We start from the raw sequence: 20,526 nt of genomic DNA on the forward strand, positions 1-20,526 counted from the left end.
ACATGTAATACCACTCCCCCACCAGCACGACCTACTCTGTTATTCCTATATATTTTATACTCTTATTACCATGTCCCATTGATTGTCATCATTCCACCAAGTTTCTGTGATGTCTATTATATCAATATCCTCATTGACTACTAAGCACTCAAGTTCACGCATCTTAGTATTTAGACTTCTACATATGTATATAAGCACATATAAAATTTGTCAATATTTAGTTGTCTGCCTTCATGTGATGTAATTGAATGGGACTCTTTCATCTGACTGTTTCTCTTCCACTCCTACCCTGTACTTTATTAACTTCTATCCTCTGCTCCATAGGCACCGACTTCCTCTGTTCCCAGGGGGTGCTTGACACCCCCCCGCATCTGCCCCAGGCCCAGCCCTCACTCCACCCCTTCCTCCAAGCCTCCATCCCGTCTAGGGTGACCAGATGTCCCGATTTTATAGGGACAGTCCCGATTTTTGGATCTTTTTCTTATATAGGCGCCTATTACCCCCCACCCCCCGTCCCGATTTTTCACACTTGCTGTCTGGTCACCCTAATCCCGTCTCTTCCTGCCCCCCTCCCCCGCTAAACAGCTGATCTATGGTGGGCGGGAGGTGCTGGGAGGGAGGGAAGGGGAGAAGCTGATGGGCGGGGCTGCTGGTGCGCAAGAGGCACTGATGGGGAGGAGGAGAAGCTGATCCGTGGGGCTGTCGGTGGGTGCTGAGCACCCACTATTTTTTTTCTGTAGGTGCTCCAGCCCCGGAGCACCCATGGGGTCGGCACCTGTGCTCTGCTCTTTAGTAGGATATAGAGAATCCCGTTAATAGATCCTCCCCTAAGGGATGTCAGTCTGAACCATGTGCTCCTCTGCTTTCTCCCTGCCCTTTAGTTTAGAGACTCCTCTACAACCTTTTTAATTTTACATGCCAGCAATCTGGTGCCATTTTGGATTAGGTGGAGCCAAGGCTTCCTGTACAGCTCCTCTTTTCCCAAAAGCTTCCCCAGTTCCTAATAAACCGAAAACCCTCGTCCCTACACCATCGTCTCAGCTGCCCATTGAGACCCTGCAGCATAGGCGCCGACTCCGTGGGTGCTCCGGGGCTGGAGCACCCATGCGGAAATATTGGTGGGTGCTTAGCACCCATCGGCACCTCCCCGCCCCAGCTCACCTCTGCTCCTCTCTGCCTCCACCTCCTCCCCTGAGCGCGCTGCCTGCCCGCTTTTCCCCCCAGCTCTTGCGCCACAAAACAGCTGTTTTGCACAGCTGGGGGTGGGGAAACATGGCTCGCTCGGGGAAGAGGTGGGGCCGGGGTGGGGATTTGGGGACTGGGTCCAATGGGGCAGGCAGGGGGCGGAGTTGGGACGGGGATTTGGGGAAGGGGTTGGAATGGGGGCAGAGCAGGGGCAGGGAAAGGGTGGAGTCGGGGCGGGGCCAGGGGCAGTGGGCGCGAGCACCCACTGGCGCCAGGGAAAGTTGGCGCCTATGCCCTGCAGTTCTGCCTGTTTAACTGGCCCTGGTCATGGAACTGGAAGTATTTCAGAGAATGCTACCATTGAGGTCCTGGGCTTTAATCTCTTAGCTAGCTGCCTAAATTTGGCCTCCAAGACCTCTCTCTGATCCTTCCCTATATCACTGGTACCTACATGTATCATGACCACCGGCTTGGTGGTCTGTCTAGATGTCTTTAGTGATCTGCAACTTCTCACCTGGTAAACAATTTACCATGCAGTTTTCCTGGTCATCGCAAACCCAGCTCTTTATTCTTCTAATAATCTAGTCTCCCATAACTATTGCCTGTCTCTTCCTAATCACTAGTCCCCTCCCTCCCCCTCCCCCCCCCCCGTGCGATAGGATACCATGGCATCATCTGGAAGGAGAGTCCCAATTATGGGATCATTTCCCTCCTCTCCAGCTTGATGTTCTCCTTCCTAAAGACTTTCATCCTCCTCAGCAGCACAGAAGCTGCCAGATTGGGGGTGAGACTGTTCTACTGTGTCCCAGAAAGTCTCCTCTGTGTACCTCTCTGTCTCCCTGGCCTTATCTCCTCCAGTTGAGCCAGTCCGGTCTCAAGAGCCAGAACTCAGTCTTGGTGGGCCATGAGTTGCTTCCCTTGATTTCACACACACATGCCACCTGCCCACAAGGTAGGTAATCATACTGCTACATTCAGTGCAAAAAAGTGGACAGCCTCCACTCTGCTGCTGGACTTCTGCCTGCAATATTGTTACTCTTCATGTTTTTTTTTTTTTTAATTTATTGGGGGGCGGGGAGGTTATTGGCCTACATTTAGAGAATGTTTGTTTGGTTGTCTATCGGGTGTATGTGGATTTCACGCTCCCTTTCTAAACTCCCTCGCAGATCCCCCCTGTTTGCTGCTCCTGTTTGCTAGCTCCTCTGGTTGCTTAGGAGCTGGCTTCTTAAACTCCTGTTCTCTCCAAGTAGTCCCCCTCTCACCCCCCGTCAAAGGATCCCGATGGGATGAGGGATCAAAGGAGAGGGAGGAATCCATCCTGGGAGGAGACAGAACTTTTTATTTCTTGACCACATCTTGGCAAAATTAAGAGTGATCCGAACAGGGCCGGCTCTAGGATTTTTGCTGCCCAAAGCAAAAACAATTTTGGCCACCCCCCCCCCCCCCCCGGTTCTTTAATTACTCCACCCCCGGCCCCGCCTCAACTCCGCCCCTTCCCCAAATCCCCAGCCCTGCCTCCTCCCCCCAGGCTCTCAAGCCTAGGAGGGAGGGAGGGAGGGGGAGAAGCGGCGCCCACGCTGCGGCCACTCGGAGTCTCCCCCCCTCCCAGGTTTGAGAGCCTGGGAGGGAGGGGGAGACTCCGAGTGGCCGTGGCGCGGGCGCCGCTTCTCCCTCTCCCTCCCTAGCTCTCAAGCCTGGGAGGGAGGGGGAGCAGCGGCACGCGAAACAGCCGCTCGGGATCTCCCCCTCCCTCCCAGGTTTGAGAGCCTGGGAGGGAGGGCGAGTAGCGGTGCGCAAATCAGCTGTTTCGCGCGCCTTGGCAGCAGCAGCGGAGGTGAGCTAGGGCGTCCGGGGCACATTTTTAGGGGCGGCATTCTGGCACCGGCCATGCCGCCCCTAAAAATGTGCAGCCCCAAGCACCAGCTTGTTTTGCTGGTGCCGAGAGCCGGCCCTGGATCCGAATATGTAAATCAGATCAGACCTCTGCTGATGTGGAAGCTCCAGCCTTGACGACTGTGCAAGCCATCTACCCTCAAGCTGCTAAACCAGGATGCAGCTTGTGTGGGGAGGAGGAGGAGGAGGAGGGCAGAGGAGTGTCATTCTAGATTCATAGTGGTCCCCAAACATCCATTATTTTTCGCCTATGACTGGAAAGGTCTTAATTAGTCACTTCACTTAAACAATCCCTTGAGATGTGTGTTAACTATTTATGCTAAACAATCTATTCTACCCTGTATTTAGCTGTGACACTCTGACTGCCTTTCCCGGACCTGAAGAAGAGCTCTGTGAATGCTTGTCTCTCTTTCCAACAGAAGTTGGTCCAATAAAAAATATGACCTCCCCATCCTTGTCTCTCTAATATCCTGTGACCCACACGCCTACAACAACACTGCATGAACCTTCAGAGACTGAACAAATGAGCAAAACTGCCTTCTCTAAGCCATTCTAGCTGATTGATTCGCTTACTCAGGAGTCCTTGTCTCATGTTTTCAGCTTATCAAGTGTCTGTCCAAAGCAGCAGGAATTCTACACCACTGCAATTAATTAAGCACGTTCTCTTTTGTACCACGCCTTTCGCTCTGCAATATCACAGTGCAGGAATGAATGAGCCTGGTGCTAGCTGGCAAAATACACATCTGAAACTGGTGTTAATTTCAGCCATCACTGCTGTACCACTGCAGCGTGGCCAGGAGAAGCAGGGCTGCTTCCACGTCAGCAGAGGTCTGATTTACATAATCGGATCACTCTTAATTTTGCCAAGCTGTGGTCAAGAAATAAAAAGCTCTTTCTCCCCCCAGGATCAATTCCTCCTTATGCCCGGCTTCTTCTAGAACTTGGTCACTCACATATATTCATGAAAGAATCATTGTCCCTCCTGCAATTCCTTTTTCATCTGGTCTCCTCCTGGATACTCGGTAGTTTTGCTTAACACAAATGATTGTTTAATTATGCTAAAATACAGCCACTTTCTAAAGAGCCCATCCCACGGGATTCTCGCGCTTGGGCCTTAGTTTCCCAATGCCAGGCCAGCAGAACTCCTACAGCTCTTAGCATTTTGACATCTGCTGGCAGCGGTGGAAGGACTGAATGCAAGCCATACCCCTTACTGTATTTCATGCATGTCACCATCATAGTTATAAACTCTGCCCTCCCAATGTCCTGGTCAGTTTCCTCTTGACTGTCTTCAGCAAAGAAGCTCCCATGCTGCACTTCTGCCTGGTTCCAGCTCTGCACTGGATGGGTGTCCTTTCTGGCACCCCTCCTTCGAGTCGGTTCTGAGCTTCGCTGAAAATGTGAGGCATTTGCTGGTGTTCAGCCCTCTTCTCTGCACCCCGTAAGCAGGTATTGTTTGCTGCCCTAGCACTTTGGGAGCCCCACATCCTCCCTCCAGCACCTCTGTGGCATCTAATTGTTCTCCCTGCTTTGAGATTTTCCTTTTGGGCAAGTCTTTAAAGGAAGAAAGAGGACAGCATAGCAACTTCAAGCATCTATGACCAGCGATCTTGTCACCTGACTAGGAGTTAGACATAATCATAGAATATCAGGGTTGGAAGGGACCTCAGGAGGTCATCTAGTCCAACCCCCTGCTCAAAGCAGGACCAATCCCCAGACATAGTTTTGCCCTAGATCCCTAAATGTTACTCTACGAAAGTCAGGGAGGTAGAATCTGGCCTCAAATTTGAATTCTCTTTTGTCATTAATTCTTCCCAAGCGCATGAGTTACACTGCATAGGCATCCCACGACAATGAATTCCATTTGTTGCCATTTAGTCATTAGCCTCCTTCCCCCATCTCTCTCTAGCCCTCCTCGTTGTCTGCCTACATCCTCAGCTATATCAATTATCTCCCCTATCATGAGATTATCCGTGACTATCACACAAAGCAATTTGTATCTGCTTCAAGATTAAGATGTCAGTTAACCCAGGTCTGGGCACTTTTCCCTTTGATATTCTTTGTGTTGTATAAGACAATGCCTCTATTCCGCAGCCGCATTTTAACATTACAGTGTTAGAGCTTTAAAAGGGAAAATTTTGAAGGGAAGTACATTCAATTGCCCATTCCCTTGATATTCTTTCCCACTTTCCCATCTCCTCTCTATCACTGTATTCCACACCTTTCAGTCTACTCTTTTCCCTCCTATCTCCATTTACTAGTAAGAAGAGAAGCTGTTTTCTGATTCATAGTAGAAGGCAAGTGGTTTGACCAGTAACCACCTAGAACCTAGCTTGACGTGTAAGTGAGCAAAAGGAAACCCTTGCTTGGCGTCTCTAAATTAAATTTTACTGCAATCTTAAAAAAAAAATTGTTTGTCGGAACGAAAACCTCATAGGCTAGATTCTGATACCATAACTCACATTGAATAGAAGTTTATTTCATGCTTCAGTGTATTTGTATTCCAGCGTTACTGAGATTGGGGCCCCATTGTGCTAGGCACTGTACAAACACAGAGCAATAGACAGTCCCTGCTTGAAAGAGCTTACAGTCTAAATTGACAAGACAGACCATGTGTGGGAGGGAAGACACAGAGGTCAAATGACTTGCCCAGGGTCACACAGCAGGTGACAGAACCTAGTCTTCTGTTTCCATCCATAGACAATGCTGCCTTTCATTGAAGTGAGTGGGACTACCTGCAGAGCAGAGAACAGTGCATTGGGAACAAGTGTGGCAGAATCTGCCCCTATACTTGCACAGGGACAAATTTAATTAGCCATCTGTTCATAGTAGACTCTTTTATCTTTTGCTCTTTTATATCCACGATTGCTTTTACTGGAATATGCCATGTACTGCAGTTCTAACAACTACTCAAAGTGGTTCTATTTTTAGCCATGTAATAATGGATAAATGTATGACTCTTCAACTAACAAGCTGCTTGTTAGCTTAGATTACTGTCTAATTTGAATTGAATATTACTTTATATATGGAATCAATTATAAATATTAACTAATGTAGAAGGTTTTGGATGTAGCAGAGATAGGCTTATAAAATCAAATGAGGAAGAACTTTTTCCATTTCTTTAACTCTTTTCTTGTCTCCTCTTCCCTCTCCTGTCTTTGTGTTTTTACTGTAATGGGTTATTCCTGTTTCAATGGAAGCCAGCTATCTTCTGAACAACCCCACGACTTAAAGTTGCTGAAGTACTGCATGTAACGTATTGCTACTGCTTTGTGTTGTGCTAAGGGGCTAGACAGTGACTTCAGGCACAGCCCTGAGCAAGGGCAGGAGTGTGAGCTGTGTTGCCCCAGGAGTAACCTTGGGAGGCACTGTGACTCTTAGAAACCCTTCAGAGTCACCATCCCTCCCATGCTCCTGGGTGGTAATCATTTTGGGCTAGGTTCACAAATGAACTTAGGCGTTGCAATGCTCAGCATCACCGCATCTAACTGTTAGGCCTAGAAAATGACTAGGATTTACAAAGCCTGAGTTTGGTGCTCCCTTATACCTTTTAACCAGTGGGTAGGGTGTTCATCTGGGAGATCCTGGGTTCAAGTGCCCCCCTTCTGCCTTAGGCAGGAAGGGATTTGAACAGGGATCTCCTACCTCTCAGGTGAGTGTCCTAGCCACTGGGCTATGGGATATTCTGATGCAGGCTCTCTGTCTCTCCTGCTGAAGCTGATGTTGTGAAGGCCAAGACTATAACAAGGTTCAAAAAAGAACTCAATAAGTTCATGGAGAATAGGTCCATCAATGGCTATTAGCCAGGATGGGCAGGGATGGTATCCCTAGCCTCTGTTTGCCAGAAGCTGGGAATGGGTGACAGGGGATGGATCACTTGATGATTACCTGTTCTGTTCATTCCCTCTGGGGCACCTGGCATTGGCCACTGTCGGAAGACAGGACTCTGGGCTAGATGGACCTTTGGTCTGACCCAGTATGGCTGTTCTTATGTTCCACTGTGGATAAATAATTAGTCGGGGGGTGGGGGGTGGAGGTGGAAGAAGAAAGAGACAGAGAGAGACCGAGCACAAGCATGATAATGACTCTGTGGCTTGGTGGATAAAGCATTCACCCAGGATGTGGGAGAGCCAGCATCCAGTTCCCCCTCTCGAATGGCTCTTTAATTATTGACCCACAGTGGAACAGCTTCAAGTGGAGGGACTGAGGGAGCCCCCCAGCAGACTGTCCCATAGCTCAGTGGTTATACCACTCGCCTGAGAGGTGGGAACTCCCTTCTCCCCTGCAGGCAGAGGGCAGACTTGAACTCCCCCATTCCAGGTGAGTCCCCTAATCACTGAGCAAAAACTTATGAGGGAAGTGCTGGTGATCCTCCCCCAGCTGCCTGGCTGTTTTGTGCGAGCTTGTGTCCGGGGCCTGGTCTGCTAGATGGCCTTCAAGTCCGCCTACCAGACTTGCAGGTGAGTTGGGTGGAAGAACACCTATCTTCTACCAATATGTGCATTGCTCTGGGGCTTAGGAGTCCGGATGCCTAGAGGGAGGCAGTTGTGCATGTGCTCAGAGCCAGGAGCATCGGCACCTAGGTAACTTTACTGCAAAAACTTAGGCACCAAGTGAGTTTAGGCACCTACAGACTTCGGCAGCAGCTAAGTGGGGGTTTGGTGAATACTAGTAGTGCCCGGCTCTGGGATTTAGGTGCCTAAAGTGTCAGTTATGTGCCTCTGTCCCTTTGTGACTCTAGCCCTTACTGCTGGTCTGTACCAGGAGTAAATGTCTACTGTCCATACCGGTTCAGCTACCCAACTTACAGAATAACATTTTAAGGAGGAGATGAAACAAAGTGATAAATTAAAAAGATACAAGTCACTAGGAGCAAATGGTAGAATCCTAAGGGCATGATTACACTGACTCTCAGAACATGCCTCCCAGCCTGGCTCCATAGACTTGTGTTAGCGGGGCTCACGCTAGCGCTCTACGAATAGTTGTGTAGACAGTACTTGGACATTGCGGCTCAGGCCGGAGCTCAGGCTCTCAAGGATGGAGCTCAGGGTCTTGAGTCCCTTCCCCGGGGTTCAGCGCATGAACTTCAGCACAAGCTGCAACAGCTACACAGCTCTTTTCACAGTACTAGTGCCAGTCCGTGGACCCGGGCTGGGAGACTCACTCCCAAACGCAGTATAGACCTGCCCGGAGAGCTGTGAGGGAGCTTAAGAATGAAGTTACAAAAATACGCAATCCCTCATTAAAATTCCCTGTTATACACCTCTACCCTGAAACAACGCTGTCCTCAGGAGCCAAAAAATCATACCGCGTTATAGGTGAAACCGCGTTATATCGAACTTGCTTTGATCCGCCGGAGTGCACCGCCCCGCCCCCCGGAGCACTGCTTTACTGCGTTATATCCGAATTCGTGTTATATCGGGTCGCGTTATATCAGGGTAGAGGTATACTGGAGGATTGGAGGGTAGCAATATTGTACCAATCTTAAAAAAGAGTGGTGGGGTGATCCCGGGAATTATTTACAGGAGGATTCAAAGAAGGATTAAACATTTATATGAATAACGTGAACATCCACCATTTTGCTTCATAGGATGATTTTATATATTTGTGTTGTTTTTTAATAGTAGGGATACAGACCTTCCTAGTTCAGAGAATAAGCCAACCACTAACTGACAGGGGTTTGGAAGAAATTTTCCCTTTAGACAAGTCATATAAAGGGAAAGTTTCTTCCTAATTGTCTGCTCCAAAGAGTTCTTCCACCCTCCCCTGATGTTACTGGCTATTATCAGAGATGAGAGATACTTTACCAGATGGATCACTGGTCCAATCCTGTCTGGCAAATTTCTCTGTTCCAATATATATTTCAAAACAAAGTATTAAATCAGAGGTGCATAGCAAGCAGAGAAAAGGGTTAAACTAATAAGGCTTACACAGCTGGGTGTTACCAAAACTTGCAAAGAATGGAAAAGGTTTAGATAAGTTCCACTTATCCCAGGTATTCCTACTTCTAGGCTGGGAGGATCCATCTGTCCTGCTGCAGTTTCTGTCTGTCTGTCTGTCTCCCACAGTGCACCCCCTCTCCCCTGCCAGGGAAGCTGCTTCGCATGCATATCTCCTCCTACCTTCCTCTCTTGGCAAGGATTTTTAGCAGGTCAGTGTCCTTTTGATCTTAGGCCCACAACCCTAGAAAAAATAAACCTGTTAACCTGGCTGGAGCCAGGCAGGTGGGCACGTCTAATTCATAGCAGACCTGCTGTTCTCTTAAGAACCCTAGAAGTATTTTCCCCAAGGATATCTCATCTGTAGCCATTGTTTTATTTCCTGTTTCCTCTCCCTAACAGCCACTTTTGATTTAACTCCGTGTGGTCAGACAGAATAATATCAAGTAGATAAACTGAGGTACATATAATAGTCATATAAAATAATACAGGTATTTCTCTCGCTCTTTACAAGGTTACACTCAGAAATCCTTGTGTACCGATCAAAGATTGTATCCCTTAGGGGCCAGATTGAGAAGCCCTTATTCACACTTACTCGTTAGGTGAGCACTTACTCATTCAGACAGTGCCATTGAAACCAGAAGGACTAATTGCATGAGTAAGTGTTCCCTGATGTGAGCAAGGGCTCTAAGTGCTTGTTTTTATAATGAATAAAATGCTGCATAGCACTTACAAACACCCCCAGAAGAACCAATGGTGCAAATACTAGAATGGACGTTTTTAACAGGCTACAGAATCCAGTCACACTTTTTGCTTGTCGTTTAGAAAGTAGGCAGACCAGCGAGCGGATGAAATCGTTGAACTGATGTGAAAAGAGAACAGCTATTAGCTGTATCATTCTCTGACTTAAATTGAACTGGATTTGCTTTGGAAATGGGGTGATTTTACATTCTTCAGAAAGACTGTATTAGAGCAGGGGGAAAATCTATCCTGATGATTGCCTCTTTTCGACTCCTCTAGCATGCATAGCTGTGCCAGCACACATTCTAGCCAATCCTTGTTAAAATAAAAAACATGCTGTCATTCGCAGGCAGGTTTCCATATGAACAGAAACAAAAAACTTGCTAGCATAAAAGAAATCTCTTTCTCTCAACAATTCTGGTAGGCAGTACTTATTTTTCTGCTTTTCATCTATGTATGAATTTTGGAAATACTAACTTACGTATATTTTATTTCAGGAAACTCTTTGTTTTAGAAGGATAAGTGCTCTAAAAAAGTTGGCTTTGTGTCCACTTTGAGTCTGACTTGCTATATAGAACCAAGTCAGGTACCTTTATGGCGGAATTACAAATACCGTGGCATTTTAGCTTGTTACTGAAGTGTGTGTTTGCAACTTTGCATGTAATGCTAAGCATACATTTTTGTTTGTAATTTAAAGTTGTTGTGAGATGCTGTATTCTTAGGAACCTTTCAGGAAATGTTGATTTGATTGCGGGTCCTACTTCTCCTGTTTTCCACAGTTTAAAAAAAAAAAATCCAGCTGTTACTGGAGAGGGGAAGTTGACTCTCTTCCTTTGGGCAAGGAAGTCTTGATTAGTAAAGCAAGATGTCACCTGGATGAACTGCTGATATTTAACTCCGATTCTATGCTGAATTATTAACAGTTTCAAGAGCTTTTTAAAATTCTTTTGTGTAAACTACAGTTATAGATTGGGTTTTTTTAAAATGTGGAGACAGATGAAAGCCATTAACTTAGGGAATTACCAAAATCTTGGTGCTCCGCTAGAATTTAAGACCTTTAGGTGACTATAAATTGGTACAGAGGGTTATGCATGTTTGATCTTGGGTAAAATTTTCAAAAGTACATAAGTGACTTAGCAGCCTAAATCCCATTTTCAAAAGTGACTTAGACCCCTAGGGGAGTCTAAACACTATTGGCTTCCAGTAATACTTAGACTGCTAAGGGCCAGATATTTAGTTGCCTAACTTCCATTGAAATCAATGGGACTTAAGTGCCTACACACCTGTAAAAATCAGGCTCTTACCAAGTCTGTTTTGAAAATGGGATTTAGACGCCTAAGTCTAGCTGGTTGAAAATGTCATTGAAATATTTTTCCACCGGAAAATGCCATTTTGTCAAAATTGAGATTTTTCCATGAGAAATGGAGCATTTTGACATCAGAATGGAACATTTTAATTTTTCATTTTGAAATATTTTATAATATATTATTGTAATTTATAACATAAAAAATTGAAATTGGAACAAAACGTTTCAGTCTCTCCAAAGCAATGATTTTTTTGTTTTGTTTTGTTTTATGGGCAATTTTTGAATTTGTTGGTTTTCTGATTCGGAATAAAAACAAGTTTTAAAGAGTCAGAATTTCTCATAATATGGAAATTCCAAGTTTTGACCAGTTACACTCCTAAATCACTTACATGCTTTTGAAAACTTTACCTCTAGTTATGCTCTGTGTTGGAAGTGAACTATCAAAGATTTCCTCTACCTAAGGCTGTGCCGGGGGGGGGAGAGAGAGAAAAAGAAAGAACTGTTTCTTATATATAGGTAGAAGTGACAATATCCTTTTGGAACAAAAATACCCAAAATGGACAGATACACAATTTTGAATGGAGAAAACTTCTCTCTCTCCTCCAAACCAACCTTTGCTGATTGGCATTCTCTGGCCACCTCTGTGGTTCATCTGTTCTTTCTCCAACAGTTATGAACTAGTCAGTACAGCTTTCCTGTTTCAGCATTGTCATGAAAGTGAGCAGACAATATCTGATTATATTGCTCTACAGCCAAAATGCTTCTGAAATAAATGTAGTCAAACTTTACTAATTCTGGGTCACTGAGAATGAAAATGATGCTTAAAATTGTTGTTTGGCTCTAGTTTTCAAGATATGCTATTGGGTCAGTATATACGACCCTTGACTTGGGAATGGCGGAGGATAAGTGAGTTATAAAGGGAAGGGATCTCAATTTAAACCAGAAATGACTAAAATACATCTTTGACTGGATCTATGAATAAATCTATGACTGGGTTTGGACAGTACTTGCTTTTTAGGCAAAACAATGAATGATGCAATCTGAAGCTGGTATTGCATCATACATGATATGAATTGCATCATGTTATTCCTAGAAGTCATGGATGATGCAATCATAACGAAGCTTACATCACTCTGCTGAACAAATTGCCCTATATCAGCTCTAGAAATCATACAGTGTTGTGCTCTCTTATTTGTCAGCGTTTGATTTTGCAAAGGGACACATTTCTGTTTAGCCAAAGTGAGCAGCGATGCCTCGTACTTGTGTGAACAGTGCAGATAACTTCTGCTATGTTTGTGGTGAAGTGACTTTTGCATCACAAAAGCGCAGTATAACCACCATGGTTAAGAAAGCCTATGACCTTTATTTTGACTGCAAAATTGGAGATCAGGACAAGAGGTGGGCCCCACACATATGCTGCAACACTTGTGCAACATCAATGCCTTTTGCAGTGCCAATGATTTGGAGAGAGTCAACAGATCATACCAGCAATTGTTACTTCTGCATGGTGCCTCCAGTTGGGAAAGGTGTGTCAAAGAAGAAAAAGTGGACTGTGCATTATCCAAACATTCCATCAGCTATACGCCCAGTACCCCACAGAGAAGGACTGCCGGTTCCTGATGCACCAGAATCATTCTCACTTGAGTCAGACGAGGAAGAGGATGAAACTTCTGGTCCTGAACCATCAATGTCACAGGATCCACATTTTCTCCCATCTCCTCCTTTGAACCACACCTCATAACACAAGGTGAACTGAATGACCTTGTCAGGGATTTGGAACTACCCAAGAGTAAGGCAGAGCTGTTGGGCTCCAGACTACAGCAGTGAAATCTCCTGGCAGGTGATGTTAGGGTTTCCATGTTCCGTGACCGTCAAAAGGATCTTGTCCCATTCTTCTTCATGGAAGGTGATCTTATAGCCTGCAACAACATCCATGGTGTGACGGCAGCCCTCAACATCGTTCATGATCCAGATGAGTGGAGTCTGTTCATTTGATTCATCGAAGACGAGTCTTAAAGCTGTTTTACTACATAATGGCAATGTTTTGCCATCAATTCCAGTTGGTCCTGCAGTCCATATGAATGAAACCTATGACAACATGAAACAACTTTTGAGGTGCATAAACTATGACCAACATCAGTGGCAGCTTTGTGGCGATTTGAAGGTTGTTGCGCTCTTGCTTGGTCTGCAGACTGGATACACAAAGTACTGCTGTTTTCTCTGTGAATGGGATAGTCATGCAAGAGATTCCCACTACATCAAGAAAGATTGGCCACTCCGACAGTCATTGGCACCTGGGAGGAAAAGTGTTCAGCATCCACCACTTGTTGAATCAAGGCAGATTTTGTTACCACCCTTACACATCAAGCTGGGTCTGATGAAGAACTTTGTCAAGGCCATTGACAAAACACAAGCAGCTTTCAAGTACCTCCGTGGAAATTTTCCACAGTTAAGTGAAGCTAAGGTAAAGGAAGGTGTCTTTGTTGGTCCTCAGATTCGTGAACTTCTTCGAGATGATGCATTTGACCATGCACTGCGTGGCAAGGAAAAGACGGCATGGAAAGCCTTCCGGTTAGTGGCAATAAATTTTCTCGGAAACAACAAGGCAGACAACTACAGGTTGTTGGTGGGAAACCTCCTCAAGGCATACAAAAGCGTTGGTTGCAACGTCACTAAAGATACATTTTTTGCACTCTCATCTAGATTTTTTTTCCACCGAACTGCGGAGCATTGAGCGACGAGCACGGCGAGCGATTTCACCAGGACATTGCAACAATGGAGAAACGCTATCAGGGCAAATGGAGCCCATCAATGCTTGCAGACTATTGCTGGACAGTGACAAGCGATGCTCCATTTAATGAATACAAGAGACAAGCCAAGAAGCGCCGAGTAGACACTGAATAGGACTAAACTATGTACATAATAGTTTTTTGCCTTTTGTTTCATAATAAATTTTATTTATATAACCCTTTTGCTGATTTTTAAAGTGTTCCTTAAATAGGACAGGTGAAATATTATCATGTAAAGCAACCATAAACACATGAAAAGACCTAGGTTTACAATTGATGATTAAAACTCTACTATCTCCACAATATACATAGACATAAAATGTAAAAACTTAAATATCTTAGAAACAGTAGCCAATCAGTTGTTTTAATGGTCATATTTGAATTCAGCACATCAAAATACATAATAAATAGCACATTTTATCTCTGAAGCAGGCGACTTCTCAAAAATTGTAGACCAGTGTTGTTATATGAGCTTTGAAAATAATCTAGAAAAATGACCCAGATGTCGTCTGAGAATTCGAGTACTCAAGAGAGAGACTCTGCTGAGCTAAAGTAATGACAAGAAGTTACTAAATATCTGAGCTTTTTATGGCTTCTGCCCTGCCCCTCCCCAACACCTTCCCCATCCTGCTCACAGTGGGAGTGGTGTGGGGAGGCGTAGAAGATAGCTACACTCCCTCTAGTGGCTTTGCACCAGCAGAAATTCCCACTATACAGGGGAAGCTCCAGCTTGTGGACGTATCCTGGAGAACTCAGCCCTGTATCACTGTTGTCACTCCTCTATTGTTTGTTTGTAAAAAGGATTTTTAATGAGTATCTAATATAGAATAACGACGTAAATGCTTTTTTCAAGGCAGTTACTTTAATTCCCTGTCTTCAGCTCCAGCTAAAATGTTGATTATGGTGGCATATAATTGAGCGCTATCTGTCACTTCTCTAAACACACTCTAAAAGTGTACCCAGCATTCCACTCTGCATAGAGAGATGGTTCGGTTTTCCTGTTTCTGGGCATGGCTTATGACCTACAAGATCTATTCATTTCCATGTGCCGTTGTATGTGCCTTGTTCATCCAAGTATGCAGAAAGGCTTAGATCTTTCTTCTGTAGTTTATCTTCCATCCCAAAGTGCACTGAAGTCAATGGGAATATTCACAGGCTTAAAGTTATGTGCGTGCTTAAGTACCTTGCTGAATCAGGGCCTAAACCCTGGCCTTATACATATACTCAGGGTCTATATTTCATCCATGTTCTGGCACAGAACCTTGAACATTTATCTTCTGGTACGTTATGATGTAAAGTTGGCAGAATCCCTAGAACCTCTGGCATAAAATGCACTGACTCAGTATATGCAATTTTTAAAACAATTCTAATTTATTAGTAGTTACAAAAACACTCACTACAAAGAGAAAAATTGGCTATCAACCATGAACAACAAACCTGCTTCCCCAGATGGACGTTAAGTCCTTCGTTTTCTACAGATCCTATCTCTACCAGGCTTTGCTATTTCTGGTAAGATTAGTCGTTCCACACTGAATTCTGGGTTTCCATCATGCCTGGCTCTTAAAGGGGCCACAAATTTCCTTCCTTGATGGAGTTCATCCAGTCTTTCCCTGTGCCGAATCACACTGTTGAACAAAACCAAAGAACATTTGTGATTGATATCTGGGGGGGAAAAAACCACACCAGGGTTGTGCCTTTCTCAAGGCAAAGGGCCACCACCCCATCAGAGACCAAACTAAAAATATACCTAAAACCTGATCCAGGATGATTCCTTCCCTTAACCAGCAGAGGTAAAAGAATTTTGTCTTGTTTGTAAGGTGCCCTATTGCAGCCCCGTCCACAATGACCATCGAAGTCATGTTAGAAGCTCAATTTAGCTTGACTTCAACCCTTTTGTAGCTGGGTGGCCCAGACTTGTGTCCCAAAAGGAATTAGATAATCATGTATTCTCTTTTAACAGAGCAAGAATGATGAAAACCCATCTCTAAGCCTCGGGGTTCTCCTTAAGGTCATTGATATGGTTGGTGTTGTTACAGGAATATTGCTGTGTGCTCTTCCTTTTGTGGGGTGGGGGTAACATTGGACTGGGGGTTCAGCTCTTCTCCGTGGCACACAGATGAGTTGAGGTAGCACCCATGTATTGGCTCCCCCATGTGAAATCTAAAGAAGGGGTTGGCTCTGCAGTTTTCCAACAAGGCAGATGACAGTCAATCGGCAACAGATCAGCCGAATAGTTTGTTAAATTTGGCAACTGCCAAAGGTTTATTAAAATTTACTCCGGGAACAACGCCAGCGAAATGACTGGGCTAAATTCCAGGTCAGTCAAAATCCAGATTGTGAAAAGTTAAGATGATAAATAATGGTTTGCAACAGTTTGGGAACGATCTAGTTATTAGACCCTCCGATGAGAGGTTGTTAATCAGAAATAGGCATTTTATAGAGAGGCACCGTCATTGTTCCATTCCCATATTTGCTAAGGGCTACAGCGTGAGAGGCATCTCTGAGGCAATCAGCCGCACTTTTTATATGTTGTACACGTGTTCCTTGGAGTTGGGGAGAAGATGTGCTCTAACACACTGCATAGTGGCAATGAATGAGGAAATGTGGCTGAAATGAAGAAAGTGGCTGAAACTTCCTGAAAAAAAATTGACAAGTTTGGTGTAATGATGTAATGCCACACGTGTTCACTGTGGGTATTGAACCTGAGACCTTTGGATCTTTAGGCATGAGCTTCTACTTCTTGAACTAAAATAGCCACCTCTGTTAGCCAATACAGGAGCAGACTTATCAACCTCTGTCTGTGGCTTGGCCTGCACCCGAAGGGAACAGAGCACTACATGAAGTGGGCTGTGTTGGGATTCTCTGGTTTTCAGCTGTTCATGGCTTACTAGGTGGGAGAAGGCTGGCCAAGGCTTAGTTTTTCCAGTGTGAGCAGTGTTCCTCCTAGCCTCCTCCATGTTGCAAAGACAGCTTGGAAGTGGTGCAACTGTCAGGCGATTCCTAAGAACCCCCCGAGGGAATTATGGGAGTTTCCTAGAGAGTGGTGGGAGTTTGACCTCTTTCGCCCACAATTCTCTTAAAAGAACGCCTTAAAATGATGCCTGTTGAAAATCTTCCAAAATACAGCAGGCAAGGACAGGTGCTGAGACTTATGGGGGACATATCGGGGGGGCACTGAAGCTCAGTGAGTTTAGCAGAGCGATAGTGTGTCCAGGTGCCTTGTCCACCGTTCAACCTGACGATAGTGGATGCGCCCAACTGTCTGTGCTTTGAGCTGTGAAAAACAGCGGAGTCCTTTACAAATGGCAGCATTCTGGTGTGAAGGGTGTAATTTGGAGGGTGTCATTAAGATAAAATAATAGCTCATTTTGTAAAGTAAAAGGCATGTTGAATTATTTGGGGTGGAGGGACCACACACCGCAGCTAAATGGAAAAACCTTCCGTTTTGGAAGGGTCTGGTTAGGGTTTGAATCATCTCCCCCTAAGCGTTTGTTTTTCTTAGCCTTAATTTTGAATGGCTTGACTTTCACACTTCTTTGCCTTTCAACATTCTAATAATGTTATTTTATCCGGACAGAGTAAATGCTGCAAACAAAAATCTACCTGGATTGTAAGATCACTGGGGCAGGGTCTGTCCTCTTTGTTAACTACCTGTACGGTGCCTAGCACACAGAGGGCCTGATCTTTCATTGATGTTCTGTAATAGAAAGAATAACAACGCTTTTTTTTTTTTCTGGGAATAGTGTTTTTTGTTTTTCTTGTGAAAAATGTTTTTGATATTAAAAACAGCTTGTTTATTGAAGGATGTCCAGAACGGTAGTACGTTTGCCCCTTTGCTGCCCTTGTCAGAGAATTGCTTCAAGAAACATTTAGGCTGTATCTCATCTGAGCAGAGAGTGCTCCTGGCCTCAGAACTAGAATCTCCTCTGCAACTCTGTAGCAGACAATGCAGTCGAGATAAAGTTACAGCCCTATCTCACTAATGGGAAACCAATTAAATTAGTAGCACAAGGATATAAAGAGTATTGATGGAAGGAAAAGCAGCGTGTTCCACACTGACTTTTTGTGCCTCTCAGAATTAGAAATCCATTGCAGTATGTTGAATTTAAAACCACTGTCTTTACTTCCAGTTTCCTCCCTGGACAAAACCCCACGATAATACTTCCATGGTCAAGGACACACTTGTGGGGATTTTTTGATTGTTTTAAGAACCACATTATATCTTTATTTGGGAGGAAAAGACCAGACCTTAACTGTGACTTATAGGAAGAAAACAAAGTAATTGTGTCTGTGGGCGGAGTCAGTTACAGAGCATTTTAACACACAGGCACAAGCAGCAACTTCTCTTTCTCCTTGGGGTTACGAAGGGCAGTGCATAGTTTGTCTCTCTTTGGTGAAGAACTCTGGCTCCAAAGGTTAAGAAGTCTCTGTACAGTAAGTTTTTCTCTTTTCTCCAAGGGTATGGTATGTGCTCTTTATACTTCGATTCTGGACAGATAATTTTCATAAGTAGCCTTTATCTGCATTTCAGTGCTCTGATTCCAAACCAAGTGTGGTAGAGTTTGAAGTGTCCAGGGGATCAGGGCTGCGTGTCACTAAGAGATCAGTATTCTTGGGTATAATTTATTTTAGTAACTTTGTACCCCTTATCTAACCTGTCCTACTGCTTTGTGAATAGAGCAGTTATTGCTCCAGGGACAAACCTCTCAGAAAATGAAATATGCAGTCAGACCAAAAAACAAAAAAGCTGGAACAGCTGAGAAAACACTTTTTAAAGGTGTGGGGGCACTTTCATTTTACATTGTGATGGCAAATGTTCTATTCTGTGTGTTGATGTTATGCAAACTAACCATATTATCTGTATAGTTTCATGAATGCATATGGGGCTTTTGTGGATTGCGCACTAGGAGAAAGGGCCGGGTACAGTGAGGGTACAGTAAATTTATCAAAGGGTTGCCTTCTCTCCCCTGTCTTCTGTTCAAATTCCTACCCCTCACCTCTGGACAGACAATTTAGACAAGGCAGACAAAAAAGACAGGACTCCCTTGGAAGAGACTTGGGGGAAAATCCCTGGTCAGCCAGTTAGAAGAAGTCTGTTAAGATTTTCAGAAGGTTTTCTCACCCAGTGAAGGTACGTTTATGTTCTTTGCTCCCAGAGGGTCTGATTCTGGACTCCTTACTCATAGTGGGTAGCATCTCACTCTGTAGTAGCCCAACTGGCTCCATTTTGCATATGGGCACTGTGCATTGAACTGCTGCATTTTGTTAAAATGTTTTAAAAGTTCAAGCAAAATGCCAAGTGCTTCATAGTCCTAGCCCCTGGAGGTTTGGCTGAATGACATGAGCTGGGAGTTGGGGGGCATTATCACTTCCTTCCTGATCTTTTTACTCATAGATACTGACGTATGCGGTTCATCGGTCGAGGTCTCTCACACACACACAGATTAATCACAGCTTCTCTCATCCCGAGTCCTTTTACCAGGGTTTCAGAAGCTTTAGGGGGATAAAGTGAGAGACTAGCAGCAGTCACTTGGGGCAGTGGCGGAGCCGCCAGGGCCCAAGAGCTGTGGTGTGAGCGGCAGTCATTGTAGGAATTACACTGCTGAGCCTGTTAAAATATTTAGCATTCTCTGTGTCCCAGGGGCTGGGAGTCTGCCCTGCCCTGCCCTGCAGATAGCGTTCCATATGTCATTGGATCTTCAGTGGAGCAGCTACAGTTTCACTGGCAGCAATTTCCTCTGGGCTGACTTGACGACTTTGCAGTGATAACACTAAGTCATGTGATAAATTAGTATTTATACTGCAGTAGTACCTAGAGTGACTGATCAGGGCCCCTTTGTGCTAGGGGCTGTACGCCATAATGAGAAGGAGGTCTCTGCCCACGGAAGAGCTCACAGTCTAAACTGAGGGGAACCTGCTCACCAGAAGGCACAACGTATACCCCAAACTTGGGGAATTAGAGGCATTTGTACCTCTCATGGAAAAGGAGTTGTAGAGAGGGTGGAGAGGTTGTGGACAGTCCCAGTATATGTGCATGGCTTTCCCAGCAGAATCTCTCGGCCCCCAGCCTGTTCCCAGGGATAGCCATCGGTTCTGTGTGGCCCTCTGGCCCTCTTTGGAGCTGCCATTGACTCTGTTCCATGCTCCTGAGATCTAGCTGTCCCCTCCACCAGTAAGTCCCACTCAGATTTCCACTGGGAACCCTGCTTTCTGTGGAGGGAAGGAAGCCAAGCTGCCCTCCCATTTCCATCCCAAGAACACCCCTCTGGACCCACACCGCCATCCAGGAGGTCTCTGCACTGTTTGGGGACAGCAGGACTGTGGCTGTCCACTCGACCCCGTAGTAGACGTTTTGACATGCAGTTCTCAGTTTGTTTTTCTTTCTGTGATTCCGTGGTTGGTATTTGGAGCCAAAATGCTGATCTGAAATGCATGGCTCTCTACATCGTTTTTAACCTCCCGAGACAAATCCCTTGTCATTTGAAATGCTTCTAAAACGCCAAATGCTGGAAGGAAGCAACGGGGGGGGGGGGGGGGGTGTATTACCCAGAATTCCATGGAAACAAAATGTGGCCCAGATTCCGCCACTGAGCAGTGCCTTGTGCCACGAACAGATCCATTGATTATAGTGAGGCTATTCGCAATATAAGGCCCTACTCACGTGGGTGAGGGT

General features: G+C 45.1%; 1 protein-coding gene across 7 annotated transcripts in view; it reads left to right on the forward strand.

Moving 5' to 3' along the window:
- CSGALNACT1 (chondroitin sulfate N-acetylgalactosaminyltransferase 1) overlaps window positions 1-20,526 on the forward strand; it is a 90,955-nt gene that overhangs the window by 25,996 nt on the left and 44,433 nt on the right. The window contains exon 1 of one of the 7 annotated variants that reach the window (XM_005283962.5): window positions 9,852-10,178. The exons of 4 other annotated variants lie outside the window; for them this stretch is intronic. The gene's annotated coding sequence lies outside the window, so the exon portion shown is untranslated. Of the gene's footprint in view, window positions 1-9,851; window positions 10,179-18,150; window positions 18,288-20,526 lie in introns of those variants that run through there. 2 more of the 7 variants (XM_024110112.3, XM_065595907.1) reach the window with 2 other exon arrangements.

Source organism: Chrysemys picta, chromosome 5 (assembly GCF_011386835.1).
Source record: "Chrysemys picta bellii isolate R12L10 chromosome 5, ASM1138683v2, whole genome shotgun sequence".
Classification (NCBI taxonomy): domain Eukaryota; kingdom Metazoa; phylum Chordata; order Testudines; family Emydidae; genus Chrysemys; species Chrysemys picta.